Source organism: Cnephaeus nilssonii (assembly GCF_951640355.1).
Source record: "Cnephaeus nilssonii genome assembly, chromosome: 2".
Classification (NCBI taxonomy): domain Eukaryota; kingdom Metazoa; phylum Chordata; class Mammalia; order Chiroptera; family Vespertilionidae; genus Cnephaeus; species Cnephaeus nilssonii.
In genome coordinates, this window is record NC_137073.1 from 84,772,074 (window position 1) to 84,789,953 (window position 17,880).

Consider the following 17,880-nt stretch of genomic DNA (forward strand, 5'->3'; position numbering starts at 1 on the left):
CTCACTCATGTTGGTATTCCTGCCAATGCCCCAATCCTATTTAGTATGGAAGGCTCAAATTTCATCTGTTTTACAAAACCCCGAACCGCACAGCTAAAAGCAATGTTTTCCTTTGGTGATCCCATGACAACACTTTATCTGGACCACATTTTAAATATTTCTCAAAAGTCTCTTAATCCTTCAGAGTCTATTCACTTATTTGTAAAATGGGAATAATACCAACTTAAAAGATGGCTTATGAAGAGTAAATGAGATCATACAGGTGTAGAGCCTAATACAGAGTAGACAGATAATTTTAAAAATAATCTTTCCTTCTTTCTTCTTTCTCTCTCCCTCCTTCCGTCTTAAGGATTGGAACAGGTTATTGATCCTCCAAGAAGCTAGTGTGGACTCCTCTTTCCTACTCCCTTCCTCAACCTATTTTCTGAGCATTTTTACTTTTCTTGTGGCCAGTAGTTACCCTTTCCCCAAGGGGTGTTTTGCCCTAAAGAAGCTAAATGCTTCCCTTGTCAATGGTTACTTTCTGCACTGGTGTACTCTTTAGAGACTCTCAGTAATGTCAATCCAGCAGAGGGTCTGATTCCATAGTTGCCATTTAGAGGACCTGTCTTTTCTATTTTTTTAAAACATTGCTTGCCTTTGGCCATCACCTACAATACAAAAACAGGTTCTCTCTCTCTGGGGAACTTGGATTTGGGATACATTGATTCTGCTCTCTCTTTCCTGGGGCTTGAAATTGGAGGGCCAACATTCCTAGAAGGAAGAGAGTGAAACTGATGTGCCCAGGCACAACTAGATGAGAGATTGTGAACTCCAGGGAAAAAGAGACAGAGTAGCTGCTTTGATTCTTGATAGCTTTCTACTTGGGTTCTAGTCCCTGAGGAGGCTTAGCTGCCTCCCTGGCCTTGAGTTCTTTAAAATAATCTTATAAACTTGTAATAAATTTCTCCTTTCAGCTTAAGCTATCATGAGTGGGTTCTGTTTTTGCAGCTAAACAATCATCTGAGTTTATCATCTAGATTTTTAAACCAGTCTCAAAATTCAAGTTTAATTTGCTTTTGCTCAAGCTGTGTCACTAATCTATGCCTAGTCCCCATGATCACATGCTTTATTAGAATCTACAGTGACCTCTAGGATATATAAACTGATTATTTATGGAGTTTAAAATTGTTTTTAAATGCTTTGGTTGCATAGCAAGCACATTTCACTTAATCTTTCATTTCTGTAATGGTACTACTGGGCCAACTCTTCTATTTTTGGTGCTTACATCCTCTCTCTCTCTCTTTCTCTCTCTCTCTCTCTCTCTCTCTCTCTCTCTCTCTCTCTCTCTCTCTGCCATCAGGGAGTCAAGAACCAGGAAGAAGAGCATAGAACTGGAAACTAGAAAGGCATCCTTTGTCCAACTTACTGAATAAACTGAGCTCAGTCACCTAGCCTCTTAGGGCCTATCTTATGTAAAGTGAGGAGAGTATATCCAAGTCCCTTCTAGCATTAAAACCTTATGATTGAATGATTTAGTTATCATTATGGAATATATCATATAATAATAGAAATTACTGAAAAATTTGGTCAGAAAACACATTTTTCCTCAAACTTATTTGATCATAGAATACTTTTTAAATGATTATGTATTGCTAAAACACCAGCAAGAGTTCATATAATATGTACTTAAAGAGGATAAAAAAAGTTTATGACAAATTAATTGATCGAAGGAATTATAGAAATTCATATTATAATTCAATTACCTGACCAAAATTATAATACAAATTAAATAAATTAATCCATATTCATTTGTATTGGGAAATTAAAAAAAAAGATAAAAATAATTGAAATAGGGCAGATTACATAGCAAAGAATAATGGTTAGTAAGAGGCAATATATATATATATATATATACACACATATATATGTGTGTATATATATATATATACACACACATATATATATATAGTACAATTAGTGAGTAAATACTACTGAAACATAGATATTTAGATTCTACCTTAAACATTTGTGGTTCATGCAATTTCCTGAGCCTCTTAGTTTCCTCAGTGAAGATTTTTGCATGATAATCTATATATATATTTTTTTTGCATGAAAACATATATATATATATATATATATATATATATATATATATATATATATACATACATACATACATATATAAAAGGCTAAGTGACTGACCATACGTCCATCTGACCGACCGACTGGCCGGTCGGTACATATGACGTGCACTGGCAATTTAAAGATAAACATTGACTCATACATGCATGATACATATAAACCTCTTGCTGGTGCCAATTACATGTATGTGCTTCACTCTGTCATTGTCAATCTTGAATTTGGTTGTTTTTGTTGATGTTCTGAAGCTGAAAGAAAGCAGTGTCGTTGGAATATGTCTGAAGACTAACTATTGGCACAGCATACCTCTGAAGCTGAAAGAAGCTGGCATCATTGACAGAATGTATCTGAAGACCATGTCATGAATTAAAATTAAAACTAGGTGCAATTATCATGCTACTGAGAAATCTTAATAGTAAATGGGGTCTTTGTAATGGTACTAGATTTATTAAAAGATTGTGACCTAACATAATCAAAACTGAAATATTAACAGGATCTGTGGAAGGAGAGGTTGTTCTGATTTCAAGAATTGATTTGTCCCCGTCTGACACTGGCCTCCCATTTAAATTAATTTGAAGACAGTTTCCCGTGATGCCAGCATTTGCAATGACTATTAATAAATCGCAAGGACAAACTCTAGACAGAGTAGGAATATTCCTACCTGAACCCATTTTCAGACATGGCCAATTATATGTTTCTTTCTCTTGAGTTTGAAGAGCATGTGACATTAAAGTTAAAGTTGTAAATACTTTATCACAAGGGAAATTAGTCAAGCACCCTGAAAGTGTTTTTACTCTTAATGTGGTATACAGGGAGATATTAGAATAAGTTTAATCAATTTATCAGTCATTGTTTTTAATCAATGTTTTTATATCCTGTTTTTGTTGTTTTTATATCATGTCTTTGTTGTTGTTATATCATGTTGTTATTTTTTATTTATTAATCAATTTATATATTATTTTCATATACATTTTACTAATTTTCTTTCATCTCTGACACTTCTATTATAGAGAAAGGGCAAATAGTGATATTAAAATATTTCTTTTCATTAATTTCATTTCAATGTGCATGAATCCATGTACCGGGCCACTAGTAATTATATAAATGTGCTTAAATACATTAAATATATTTTATAATGAATAATATTGTTGAAATTTTTTTTCTTAGAATACCTCAACATTTTGCAGTTTGAGAAAAGCTGACCTAAATACTTACAGGTTTCCAATGAATAGCCTATATTTCCCTTCCTCCTCCCTTCACTGCCCACATACTTGCATGTACAATTATTATATTGATTCATTTCCCAGGGCCTTTTGTATTCTGTGACATTACATATCTTTTGTAGCAGTGCCTGGTACTGAAATAAATTTTGTACACATCAATGGCAGTGGTCCTTGAATAGGATTAAATTTACCCAACCACATTATGTCCCTTGAGAATAGTTTTGCTATTTCACTCAAGTTAGTTATATATAATTAAAGTGTAGTCCTCCTACTAAGAACTTGGGGTGCATAGATTAAAAGAGTTATAAATTGTACTTAATCATTGGTTTGTTGCTTCTTCCATATATTTTGAGGGGGGAAAAAACTATAGCCTTGCGATTTTGTGACTAATCCTTTATGTAATAAACCTAAGCTTCAATTATCTTGAATGAATTGATCTATTTAAGAAACCATTGGGCTTAGTGATGAACTGAATTTCCTACTCAAAGAACCAAATGTCATGAAGAAACTGCAGCATTGTATAACAATAGCTTCATCATTTTGGAGTTTTAAACTTCCACCTTCAGGGATAAATTTATCAATCCTAGAGCCACCAGAGCTTCCAAGATCCCTCTGCAAATACTTGAGTGAGCAAGGTGGAGAAATTGCTAATTTTCAAAATGTGGAATTACTGCGTTAAAATATATGCTCTGGCTAGATGGCTCAGTTGGTTGGAGCATTATCCTGTACACCAAAGCTTGCAGGTTTGATTCCTAGTCAGGGCATAGACCTAGGTTGCTGGTTCCATCACCAGTGGAGTACATTCGGGAGACAACCAATGGATGTTCTTTCTCATGTTGGTGTTTCTCTCTCTCTCTCTCTCTCTCTCTCTCTCTCTCTCTCTCTCTCTTTCTCTCTTCCCTATACTCTCTCTAAAATCAATAAAAACATATCCTCATGTAATAATTATAAAAATGTATAATATATATACATTTAATATTGCATTCAACAATAAAACCCCTTAATGGCACAATTTCACTATCCGGAGCACAATTTGCTCCATTACATGCAACAGTGTGAATATAAATGCTAACATTACAATGATGACTAATGATTGGAAACAGCTACTTATAGCACATATCCATTTTTCTTAACATTTATACTAATTTTAATTATTGTGGTTTTAATCTTGGCTATAGAGAGTGCATAACATGGTTTGATGAAGTTTGACTCACATTTGAAGGCACTTCAGAAATACATCTTTGAGGATACACACACGTATATACACAGACAACTTCAGTGAGAAAGTATTTAGTTCAAAGAATAATATAATTAATGATTGAACGTATGTGTGTGCCAGTGTTTGCTTGAGTGTTATAAGGAGGAAATGATTCTTTAGAATAACTACAGATATTTTCAGCTTTCAAAAAAAGAGAAAAAATAAAAATCAAGAAACCATAAATATGGAATCACAGGACTACCAGCAATATAGATATGGTGAAAAAATTTAGACTGGTTCTAGTTCAATGAAATTATATAGATACTAGAGGCCTGATGCACGAAATTCATGAAAGAGTAGGCCTTCCTTCCCCTGGCTGCCAGCACCAGGTTCCCTCTGGCACCTGGGACCCGGGCTTCCCTCCAGCCACTGACAGGCACACGAAACCCAGGCTTCCCTTGCAGCCCCAGCTTTGTCCGGAAGGTTGTCCGGAAGGACATCTGGAAGGATGTCCAGTCTAATTAGCATATTACGCTTTTATTATTATAGATGAGATGGGTTGAACAAATGTAACTCCAAAGTATTGGATAAATCCTAATGAGTCACAATGTGTTCCCCTTGGGTATGTCCTGCTCAATACCTGGTAGAAGCCAAACATAGCCTGAAGGAAGAGATAATGGAAGACACTATGGTTTGAAATAGAGTATATAATCTTTTGCCACTTTTAAAAAACACAGATATGTTTCAAAGTGCCTTTACCTGATTTTGTGCATTTATTCTTTATAAAGATAAAGTTACTTTAAAAATGTTTTAAATGTAACAAATAGTGAACTGTCCAGTACTAAAACTTGTGCCTTTGATATACTTATGTTATTTATATTATGAATATAAACTTGCTCTTCTAATAACTAAGGTCCTCATCAATTTTGTACCACTGCAAGTACCTCTCTGACATATTGTGAATCCCAAGTCTAATGCATGAATAAATGAGTGCAATAGCTTGGTTTGCTGGCTTCCTTTAATTTCTACTTAAACCCACCAAGTAATTTAGTATTTATAATCTTCTGATTCTATTTTTCAACTGAAATATAATTATTCTTAAATTTACTACTTATTTATAATGAGGGAAGGAATTATCTAAATTATTTAAAAATCTAATATGTTTTTGTTTTTTTTTCTCATGGATTATCATGGGCAGTAAGATGGCATCTGCTGCCCTGGCTGGTTGTTCAGTGGTTAGAGCATTGGCCTAGGGATTAAAGCATCACAAGTTTGATTCTGGTCAATCTGTTGCAGGGCACATACCTCAGTTGCAGGTTCAATCCCTGGCCCTGATAGGTGTGCATGTAGGAGACAACCAGTTGATGTATCTCTCTCACATTGATGTTTCTCTCTGTCTCTCCCCCTCCTTTTGATTCTCTCTAAAAAAGAAAAAAAAATCAATAGAAAAAACATCCTTGGGTGAGGATTAACAAAAAAGGAAAATGAAAGAAAGAAGAAAAAAAAATGTTGGTGTCTGGTAGTAGGATTGTTCAAGCTACATACTTATTAATAAGGTTCCCAGATAATCCTAAATCCAATGTATCAGAAGTTTTGAGATCAGCAGGATTACTATCTCTTCTTCAATTTCACAGCATTCTAAGGGAAGTAAATTGCCACATTGGCTGATGCACCAGGGTCCACCAGACACTGCAGAAATATTAAAACATTAACTTAGAAATACAGAAGGAAACATGTCTCAACAAGAAATTGAATTTATTCAACATGAGGCCCAGCATAATCACTGATACTGCGGCTGCTGTTTGTTATCAGACAAAAGAATAATTTTTACAATAAAGGACTTCCAAAATGACAAATGAGAAATTTTACATCAAGCAACCTTAATAAGTATTCTGTAAAAAGGAGAAATATAGAAAATTTAGATGGACACTTGATCTAATTTATGTATCTTGGTCACCTTCTCTAAGCTTGCCTAATTATTTACATACTTTATTAAAGTACATATTTTTAAGTGTTAAAAATGTAACATGTAAATTCTTTCTGGAATAGAATGATATAGTAGTAAGTAAGAAATTTAAAGACCTTAAAAATAGATTTTATTTTTTAGAGCAGTTGTTGGTTCACATCAAAATTGAGTAGAAGTTACAGAGCTTTCCTATATACTCCTTACCCCCCACTCATGCATAGCTTCCCCATTATCAACCTCATAGAAAATGAGCATCTAAAGAAACATTCTGTTATATAGCCAGTCACCATGGTGGCCTCCAATAAGCCCACCTCCTGGTATTCTCACATTTGTGCCATCTCCCTTCACATTGTACCAGGATTGATATCTGTGACCAATAGAACTTGTCTTGAGGATTTCAATAACATTGTTCTCACCAAGGTACTGTTCTACTGTAAGCTTGACAATGTTTGGTAATCTCTCAAGTAGGTTCACTCTTCAATCAGTAATGCACATCATCCTGTTATGTGCAGTCTAAGTTTAGGACAAATGATATTGCATTGTTTTGCTTCAGATAACTTTTCTTTCTAACTATATTTTTATTACCTATATAACACGATAAAAAGAAAGTCAGGAAACCAAAGATGTTATATGATTTTAGAGTCTTTATGGGACAACATTGATTAATAGTTACAGTCAATATAAAAACTCTAACAGCTACAACAAAGTATTTTTATTTTTCACATTTGAAAAATCTTGACTTCAGGTTTGTTATTTTGCACTAGAGGCCCAGTGCACGAAATTTGTGCACGGATAGGGTCCCTAGGCCTGACTGGCAATCAGGGCCAATCTGTGGGGTGACCAGTGGGGTTATTGGGGGACCCCTGCTGGCACCTGCCTTGGCCAGCCTGATGCAGCTCACTCGCCGGCCCTGCCCCCCGCCACTGGTCACCCCAGGGCCCATCTGTGGGGCAACCAGCGGGGCAATCTGGGAGCCCCCCCCCCCCCCCCCCCCCGCTGTCATCCGCCTTGGCTGGCCTTGGACCTGTGGGCTGGGGGCAGCTCCTGCATTGAGCGCCTGCTCCCTGATGGTTAGTGTGCATCATAGTGACTGGTTGTTCCACAGGTCATTCCACCGTTTGGTCGATTTACATATTAAACTTTTATTATATAGGATTATTATTATTTTTTAAAAGACAGTTAAATGGGCAGGCTCAGCTTCATGGCTATGCAACCTGTGCATTCACATAGGGTCTCACACTTAGAATGGATTCCTCAAATGATGTACCTGATCCTAGATAAAAGAGAGATTAAAGTCAAATTGGGATTGTCAAATGACTGATCATATACTGAAATCAAGCCTTAAAAATGTTGATAAGCTAGAGAACACCTCAAATATGTTAGTAATACTTTCTCCCATGCATTAAGCATTTTTTCTTTCCTGTCTGCTGTCCACCCGAAGAACTCTTCAGGTTTCATCACTGAGGCATTATTGCCTCTTTCTTCCCCAATCCAAAGACTTAAGAAAGAAGTTATGATGAAGAATATCCATATAAGTTTTTTGCTAAATATTCCCCAGCAGCTTTGCCAAGCTGTCTTATGAGCACTTGCATGTTGTTATATATACACATATTTTAAATAAATTTTGGGGCCTTTCAAAGCAAACAGTACATATTTAAAAAACATGGGGTTTTTCAATTTGAGATAACTACATTTTGCTTAATTACTATTTAAATCTCTGTAACACAATATTGATGACAAAATTAGCGTTTGTTTTTTAATTAACTGTCAGTGGGAGGAATAGTTAAACTACACTCTTCTGCTAAGAGTGTAGTTTAAGTATAATTTACTTCAAAAAAGTATTCTTTTGGCCAGAGAAAGGAAGACTTTAAATTATTCTATCTCTTTCAGATTTAAGGAAATACTTACTAGCAAAATAGCTGTCTTTTGACTTTGAACATTATGTCTGTATCATAGAAACATGGTTCACTGATGAATCAATGGGGTGAAAGGTGACTATGGACTGTGAGATAAAAGCTGCCCACCTGAGTAGCTTCCAAAGTGGTCAACCTCAGTGTGTCAGTTAGATTAACCAATACTAACAACAGTACAGATAAATCACCAAATTCCAAGGGCTACACAATTGAAGTTTATCTCTTATCCAGTCAAAGTTAGTTGGTATTTCTGGTTGGTGGGTTATCTTCCACTTGGTCATTACGGCACCTGTGTTGCTTCCTATGAATGTATAATTCCCTTCTCTTCTCAAGCTTCAAACTTCTCCCTCATTGCTAGGTGTGTGGGGAAATCAGAGGTGTTTTCTATGAGCAGGCCCAGAAGTGATATATATTGCTTCCACTAGTTTTACATTCCTATGTCCATGTATGGGAAATGTGTTCTAGCTGTGGGCCCAGAAAAGAGGGCCTGACTTTTGCTGACTTTCTGCCTTTCTCTGATCAAATGACATTGTGCCATATCTCAATGTTTCTTTCTATAATCCTTAAAAATATGTTGCATTTACATTATAATTTTAATAATATGTGTCCATTCCTTTTGGGAAAATAATATTCCTTAGATTTTATTCCAAGCTGGATTCTAGATCATCTTGGAATAAAATGTTCCCATCTCTTATCTTTTTTTCTTACTCTATACTTTCTATGCTTCTGACTTTGATTATCACTTATATACCAAAAACTCACTAACTTATATACTCAGCCCATATTTGCCTGTGCAGTTTAGACCTGTATATCCTACTCCTTTCTTAATACCTCTCATTTGGATTCTACCTTATAGCCAAAATATTCAAAATTGAAATTATGGTCTGCTTTCCATACCTGCTCATCATGCCAGGTTTTTCTCCTATGGTCCTTATATCTATGAAAATCAACATCTATCCAATGCATTAGCTCCATCTTCCTCCCTTAATTGCTATAAGCATTCTATCACTAGTACCTGTCAATTTTACCTTCCAGTTATTTGTTGAATTTGTCCTTCTCTCTTCATCTTTTCTGGTGCTAGTGTATCTGAATTGACATGATCTCTTCCCTGAACCACAGTTAATAGCTTCCTCAATCCATTTCCTGGCATTCTGCTCTTGCCCTCTGTCAAATCTGTTTTCTGCATTGCAATCATAGCCATCCTTTCAAAATACAAATCAAACCTTATCATTCACCAGACACCCTTGTTTTAAACTTGTTAATCATTTCCCTTTGTTCTTAAGATTATTCACATCTTCTCAAAGTAGTATTCCAGGTCGTCTGTAATTAGAATCACACTTGTCTCCAGCCTCCTGTCTGTCTTATCTGTTTGACCCATTCTCTGTTTCACTCTCTGAGCTCCATCACAGACTTTCCACGCTGTGCCTCTAGTCCTTTGCTCCTACTGTTCTCTCTCCCAGAAACGCCTGTTCCCACCTCTCTTTTCTCTTTACTCAGTGAGCCCTCCTCATCCTTCTCATCTTAGAAAATTCCCTTCCCTATCAAATTCCCTTCCCTGAACTGCTAGATTGCTATCACAGGACCCTATATATTTCTTCTACTATAATTAGATGTGTTAATTGTATGTATGTGATGAAATAGTTAATATATCTTTTATCTACTGAAAAGTGTCTCTCTCCTGGTCATATATCAGTAATGCCTAGAACAATGCCTACATCCAATAAACATCTCTCTCTCTTTTTTTAACAGCTTCTTGGTTTTGAATCCTAAGCCCTACCTATCACCTAGCACAGAGTGAATCTACAATAAATATTTATTTAATTGAATTGAATATTAATGGATATCATTTAAATATTTTATTTTAGTGACATGCTTCACAAAATCACCCTGTTGGCCAGCCCAGTTTGACTCCCATTCAAAATGCAAGTCTGCCATTTTGTTTCAGATAGACATGTGAGGTTTCCATTTAGGAGCTAGGTTCTCACTGATGGCTTTAGACTGCCTTGAAGATATCAAGTTAATTTATTCCCATTTCATCAACCATCTAGTTCTAAAACAAATCAAAAAACAAAACAAAACAAAATCACACAGGGATTTGGTAGAAGGAATAATGAATACTCAGACAAAATATTTGTGTAATAAAAGTTTAATGTAAGGCCCTGGCCAGGTAGCTCAGTTGGTTGGACATTGTCCTGATACACCAAGGTTTCAGGTTCAAACCCCAGTCAGGGTACAGATAAGAATCAGCCAATGAATGCATAGGTAAATAGAATAGCAGGTCTCTCTCTCTCTCTCTCTCTCTCTCTCTCTCTCTCTCTCTCTCTCCAATAAATAAAATTTTAAAAAATTGATGTAAGTTTTAGTGCTTATTGTAAAAAATAAGAGTATTACAGAATAGAAGTAAAACCGTTTCTGTTGGATATTTAGGGTATTGTTTTGGCATCTTTAACTTGTATTCCTGGCCTCAGGCTTAACTTTGGATTTCATTTTTCAAATATGGCTGAATTTCAGACAGAAAGTTATAAACTTTCCGTAGCAGAAACCAGGATGTCTATCTGCTCTGACAAATGCATTTTCCTATTGGACTCAAATGTTGAATATGTATTATAATTTAGGCCATACTTGATGCTTTATTAACTTGGGCACCTAATTTTCTGAAGCTAATGGAGGTGAAATTATAATCAAAAGCTAACTCAAAAGAACTATGTCCCCAGTATTTCTCTTTCTCAAACTGTCGCTTCCTTCATGCTAGGACCTTTTAGCTAAAAATAGCAAAAAGCAAGCCCTTATCATCTTATTGAGGAGGATGGTCTTTGACGTTTAATTCTTAGCACTTCTCTTTACCCTAAATAAAATTCCATTTCTCATTTGGTGATTGACAAGGAAGACAAGATTAGGAGAGCATTGAAGGGCATAAACCAGATTATTTGTTGATTCAACATATTTTAATTCCTACTATGTGCCCAAAACCCTTCTAGGTACTGGGAATGTACCAGTGAGGAGTTGAAAATTTCTACCCTCACAGAGCTTAAATTATGGAAGATAAGTAAGAGACCAGATAGATAGATACAAATATATATCTTCTCTAATAAAATGGTAATATGCAAATTAACCATCATTCTGTTACATAAGCCACGCCCACCAGCCAAGCCATGCCCACCAGCCAATTAGGGCGAGTATGCAAATTAACCCAAACCAAGATGGCTTCAGCCACAGAGGGCAAGGTTTCCCAGGTAACAGAGGAAGCCAAGCTTTCCATAGCCGTTGCAGGCCTAAGCCTCCACTCAAGCTACAAAGTTTCAATTATAGAAGGTAAACAAATTCAAACAAATGGCGGCAGAATGGAGCCTGAGAGAGCAGGCCAGGGTTGCTGGCGGCAACAGGGGAAGCAAAGCTTTCCGCACACCCTGGCCGGGCCCACCTGCTTAAGACAACAAAGTTTCAATTGTAGAAGGTGAATTAACTGCCACAGAAATGGCTGCCGCCCCGGAGGGAACAGCAGGCTTGGCTCTGCTCCAGGCTACAAAGTTTCAATTGTAGAAGGAAAATAAATCCCAGATACCAGGGCCTCTGCTTGGGTTGCCAGGGGGCGTGGCCGGCCTGCAAACCACCACAGGCCCCTTGCTCAGGCCACCCCACGCCCCAAGGGAACCCCACCCTGATCCAGGACACCCTTCAGGGCAAACCAGCTGGCCCCCACCCGTGCACCAGGCCTCTATCTTATCTAATAAAAGAGTAATATACAGATTGATCATCACTGCAACACACAATATAGCTGCCCCCATGTGGTCAAAGATCCTGCCCCCATGTGGACACAAGATGGCCACTACAAGATGGCCAGCAGGGGAGGGCAGTTGGGAGGCACCCGGCCTGCAAGGGAGGGCAGTTGAGAGGGACCAGGCTTGCAAGGGAGGGCAGTTGGAGGTGATCAACCCTGCAGGAGAGGGCAGTTAGGGGTGACCAGGCTGGCAGAGGAGGGAAGTTGGGGGCAAACAGGCTGGCAGGGGAGCAGTTAAGCATCAACCAGGCTGGCAGCGGAGTGGTTAGGGGGTGATCAGGCTGGCAGGCAGAAGCGGTTAGGGGCAATCAGGAAGGCAGGCAGGCAAGCAGTTGGGAGCCAGCAGTCCTGGATTGTGAGCGGGATGTCCGACTGCCCGTTTAGGCCCGATCCCACCAGGATCGGGCCTAAACGGGCAGTCGGACATCCCTCCAGGAGTCCCAGATTGGAGAGGGTACAGGCTGGGTTGAGGGACAACCCCCCGCCGTGCACGAATTTCGTGCACCGGGCTTCTAGTATATATATATATATACACAAATATATATATATAGCTAGAGATGTAGATATAAGTACATATACACCTATATCTATCTCTATACTTATCTATCAAATTGCATCAACCTCTCCATTAATATTTATATTTGAAATATTTTAAGAACCCTGAGAATACAGGTGGGCCTAGAGCAGAAAGATAAAAGAAAAGAATTATAGGAGGTTAGTCAGAGAGTTCATATAAGACTGAATAGATCAGTGGGGAGATTTGCTTTTATTGTGAATGAGATGGAAGACCATTGAAAGGTATTGTCCAGAGACAGGATGCAATCTTCCTGTAAGATTTATTGGGACCACATTTTACACTGTGTTGAGAAAAGAAAATAGGAATGAAAATGCAAAGCAGACCAGTTAAAAGGTATCTTACATTAGGTTTCATCGAAGCAGAGCCTGAGATGAAGGTTATTGTGCAAGTAATTTATAAAGGGCGTGCTCTCAGAAGAAACCTACTAAGAAGTGAGGGCAGCCGGATAAGCAAAGAAACAAATAAAAAATGTAGTTTCATCTAAATCTAACCTCAGCTTAATTCAAATCCGAAGGAGAGCTCTGGAGTATGAATAGTAGTGCCACAGAATTGTCCCACTTTGAGTTAAGGGCTGGATTTTGTATCCCTGTTTTAGTAGAGCATTGGCCTTTGTCAGCTTCGGAGTGGGTCATAAATCATGGGCATCTCTGGAGAAGGCCCCTTTGAGTCTTCTGAAGCAATCTCTGGGGTTGCCGCTATAAGTTATTTAGCAGTCAATACAACATCTGGATGGTGAGTGCACTTGTCCAGTAAAGGGTATCTGGGCAGAGCACCAATAGCATTTTTAGAGAACATAAATACATTTTCCAGGTGGGAGATAATGATGACTTGGACCAGGGTGGTAGCTGTGTTTGGGGTAAGACAGATAAGATATAGATGTATTTCGTTGGTAGAGTTGACAATATTTGTTTCTGGATTGATGCCAGCTGCATAAATAAGAGAAATCAAAGGTGAGAGAACCTGCACAAATAGATTTGCTATTTACTGAAATGGAAAAGAAGAGATCAGGACTTCTGTGTTAAATTTGTACATGCATTCAGACATATCAGTAGAAATACGGAGTAGATGCTGGGGTTCTTGTTCCAGCATTAAGAAGGGTTCAGCAATCTGGAGAAAGGCTGTGCATAGATTAAGTAAGAGTCCAAAGATGAAAGATAATTTTGAAAGGCATTGGGGTTAGAGGTGCTTTAGCTAAAGGAGCTAAATTCTCCTTGTCTCAGGACCCTGGCTTTTTATTAACACAGTTTGTCCTAAGGCAAGGTGGAGATAATACACTTCAAAGGGTAGGGTACAGAAGCATTGTCAGATTGGGGAATAGCCTACAGCTGTTCAGGTGTTTGGCCAACAGGAGGCAATAACATGTAGATTAAGATGCCCTGAGCTGTCTGGCAGCAAATAATCATCCTATTCAGGTTTGAGGGAAATGCCTTTCAGCCATTCCAACAGGTGACAACATATGTGATTCAGCCCTTGTTGAGTCCCCAAGTTCCATCAACCTTTCGATGAAACTCTTGCAATTATGACATGCTGGAACTGGCTTCTGGCAAGTAGACAGTTGGTTTCATGGGTCTGGATTTTAGGTCTTATTTACAAATATAATTTGAGAATTTATGATTTTAAAGTTAAGGAGTTACTGTAGATCAGCAATTTTCACCCTTTTTTATCTCATGGCTCACATAATCTAATTGCTGGAATTCTGCAGCACACCAAAAAGTATATTTTTTTGCTGACATGATAAAAATAGGTGTAATTTTTATTGTTTTACCAAAAAAAAAAAAAATCCAAAGTGACTTTTTTAAAAAAAGTGCCTATACTTGTACATAAGGATTTAGGGTACCAAGAATTAACCAATCAGATGCAACCTTATTATGTGATGTGACCAATAAGATACAACTCTATTATGACCTATGTAGTTATTGTTCAAGACAGGACATTCACACTGGATGACTATTGTTATGTGGGCTGTTGTCATTTTCTATTTGCTAATCTAAAAGAGATCAGTGCCCCTGACTGAATAGTCAGGTATTGCATGTTTTAAAAATTCTTGTGCACATCAGTGTACCATGGCACATCAGTGTAGTACATGGCACACCAGTTAAAAATTACTGCTATACTAGATAAACAAGAGAAGCCAATGCAAAGTGTTGGGGTTGGAGTTACGAAAATGATACAAGAAAGAATATTGTTAGGGAGCAGCTGGAAGATGACCTATAGTGAGGAAAGTCTTGGAAGTCAAGTGAAAGCAGTATGTCAAAAGGAAGGAATGATTAATTGCTGAATGCTGCTGATTATTTGAGTGACAACTGGGAATTGACTGGTGGATTTAGCATTTTGGGGATCTTGGGTGAACTTAATAAAAGTTGTTTCAGTGAAATGCTGAAGACAAAAGCATGTTTGGAATGGATTCAAGAGAAAGTGGGAAGGTAGGAAGTGAAGATCATGAGTTTGGACAACTCTTTTGAGTAGTCTTATTCAAAAGAAGTGAGAAAAATGAGACAGATGGTAGAGACCTAAATCGGATATATTACAGTGGAATTTTATATTGATATGAATAATTCAGAGAAGGAAAAATCACTGATGCAAGGAAGAGAGTGATATATGGGTAAATGTTCTTAAGCAGGTGATAAGGGAGGAGGCTAGGTACATAAATAGAAGGTTTGGTAACTATGATGGAGAAAGCAGAGGAAAATTATTTTATATTTTGCTATTATTTTTTTCAATGAAATAGGAATCAAGTTATTAACTAAACTGAGAGAAAGAATGAAACTGTTGAAAGTCTGAAGAGAGTTGTGAAATAATCTCCTGAGGGTAGGAGAGTGAATGAACTAAGAAAATGTTAGTGATATTTCCAGACAGTTCTGAGGGTTTACAAATTCTAAGAAATAATCTCAGGAAGTCCTAAGAACTTGAGGTTGGGTAAAAGCATTATATTAAAACAATCAAAAAGAATATGAAAAAAGGTTATGTCAAATTATCTATATTCACAGTATTAAACAAAAATAATTATAGAAAATTAAACGAAAAAGGTATTATGTACATTAGCATGTTTTAAAAAGAGACTTGGGCCAATTAGATTCAGTAATTACATTTTATGGTTCAGTGACATTAAAAAATTTTATAAAAACATTGTATTTAAATGGGACTTTAAGAATCTGACCATTTGTGTTGAGGTATTAAATGATAATGTTTTAGTTTTATCTTTTAATTATTAAAGTGGAAGATATCAATATAACATTATATTTTCTTGTGGTCATAGTTTAAAATTTAATTAAAATGCTGTAGGTCTTTACCTTAACCCAATTTTATTTTGCAATTCAAATGCTGATAGAGGGGCTTTAGAGTAAACTCAGAAAATTTCCATGGGACTTCAGAGTTTTCCTGCCATTTAATCCTAAGAAAAATCTGGACAGCTCCTTAAGTGTCTAATGCCTGTTTTTTCTTTTCAGTGGTCACTAAACATCAAGTGATACTTTTACAGAGGTGATTTTATGATTTGGAAATTAACACTTGTCAAACATTTCCCTGCCTTTCCTGGCCTCTTTAAATGCAAATTATTCTTCATTCCCCCAAAATTGGTAAAGGAAACCACACTGAAGGAATGACATGAGATTCAGACCATGTTTTAGGAAGAATCAGTTGACCATGTACTAGCACTTTTTGAACATAGAACATACATAGACCTTGAATGCTCTTCCCCCTACCCTGGTGCTATGGTTCCCCAGTTGCAGTATATGTCAGAATATCCTGGGGAAGCTCATTATACAGGATTGGGCAAAAGGAGGGTTACAGTTGTGAGTATGCGAAACACAGAGTTTATTCTCATTTTGTCATTTAGTAATTATTGTATTATTTTCCACATGAACAACTGTAAACCTACCTTTGCCTACTCCTGTATATTATCCTGGGATTTTATTTCAGTAGAGATGGGTTTAAAATGAAAGAAACTGTATTTTAGTAGACACCACACTGAAAGATTATGATGCAGATGATTGAGAAATACTGCTCCAGAGGCTATGAGATTAATACAGTGTCAGGTAAAAAAAAAAGGCCTGAACTAGGAAAGTGGGAAAGTAAGAGGTAGAATTTAAATTCAGAATAGCTCCTTAAGCCCACATATTTTGCTTTCTCCCTCACAGAATCTCACTGAACACACACACACACACACACACACACACACACACACACACACACACACTGCATTTAATCGGGGGGAAAAAGGAAATATTTCCAGGTAGGCTTTAAGAACTGTGAAGTATATCTGCTATATGTAGTGTAGGGAGGACCAAGCTAAGGAAAGCAACCAAGCACAAATGGAAAGGCCTTCCAGGGAAGCAAGTGCCTGAGACTCCCTGGAAAACCTCACCAATTCTCAAGGATGGAGGTGGAAGACCCAGAACAAGGGCAGCCATGCAGCAGTCAGTATAAGTAAGCCTCCACCTGAATAAAGTCAGAAAGAATCAGAGGTCCCCAGAGCAGTCTCCTTGGGATGTGGATTGACTAGCTCTGTTGCACTGGTCAGTTCGGAATAGGACTGCTGAAAGCAAAAGATAATTGATGACAGAAACATGATTGAGTAATGCCCATTTTCAGGAAATAGGGAACAGATGGACAACAGACCTGATAGGAAACTTGACATTGATCCAGTGATCTGGAAGCAAAAAAATCAGTGGTTTTCAAGAGAAATTGGTTAAATTGCCACAAGACATAGAAATTTTAAATAACATGTAGATTGAAAATAAATCAATGGTTTGGCAAGTTAGTGGTCATGGTCAACTTTGTGAGTTTTCAGAGTGGTGTAGATATAGCCAGATGAGGGTTGAAGTGAGTAAGGAATGAAGAAAGGAAGTCATCAAGCATGGATTAGTAGCTATCATTTGTGAGTTTGGAAGCAAAAGGGAAGGAAAGAGGGTTGCTAGCTGCAAGAGTAATGGATATTTTTTATAGCTCTGGGGCTTCTCTTAACATCTGGGAGAGAACAGAAAGAGCCAGAGAGGTGAATAAGGCAATATTCAAGATAGTGGGGAGGAAGGTGATGGTTGATGATGGATCATGTGTTGTGAGATCAGGGTCTCTTTGAGACTAATATAAATCATGTTCCAGGGCC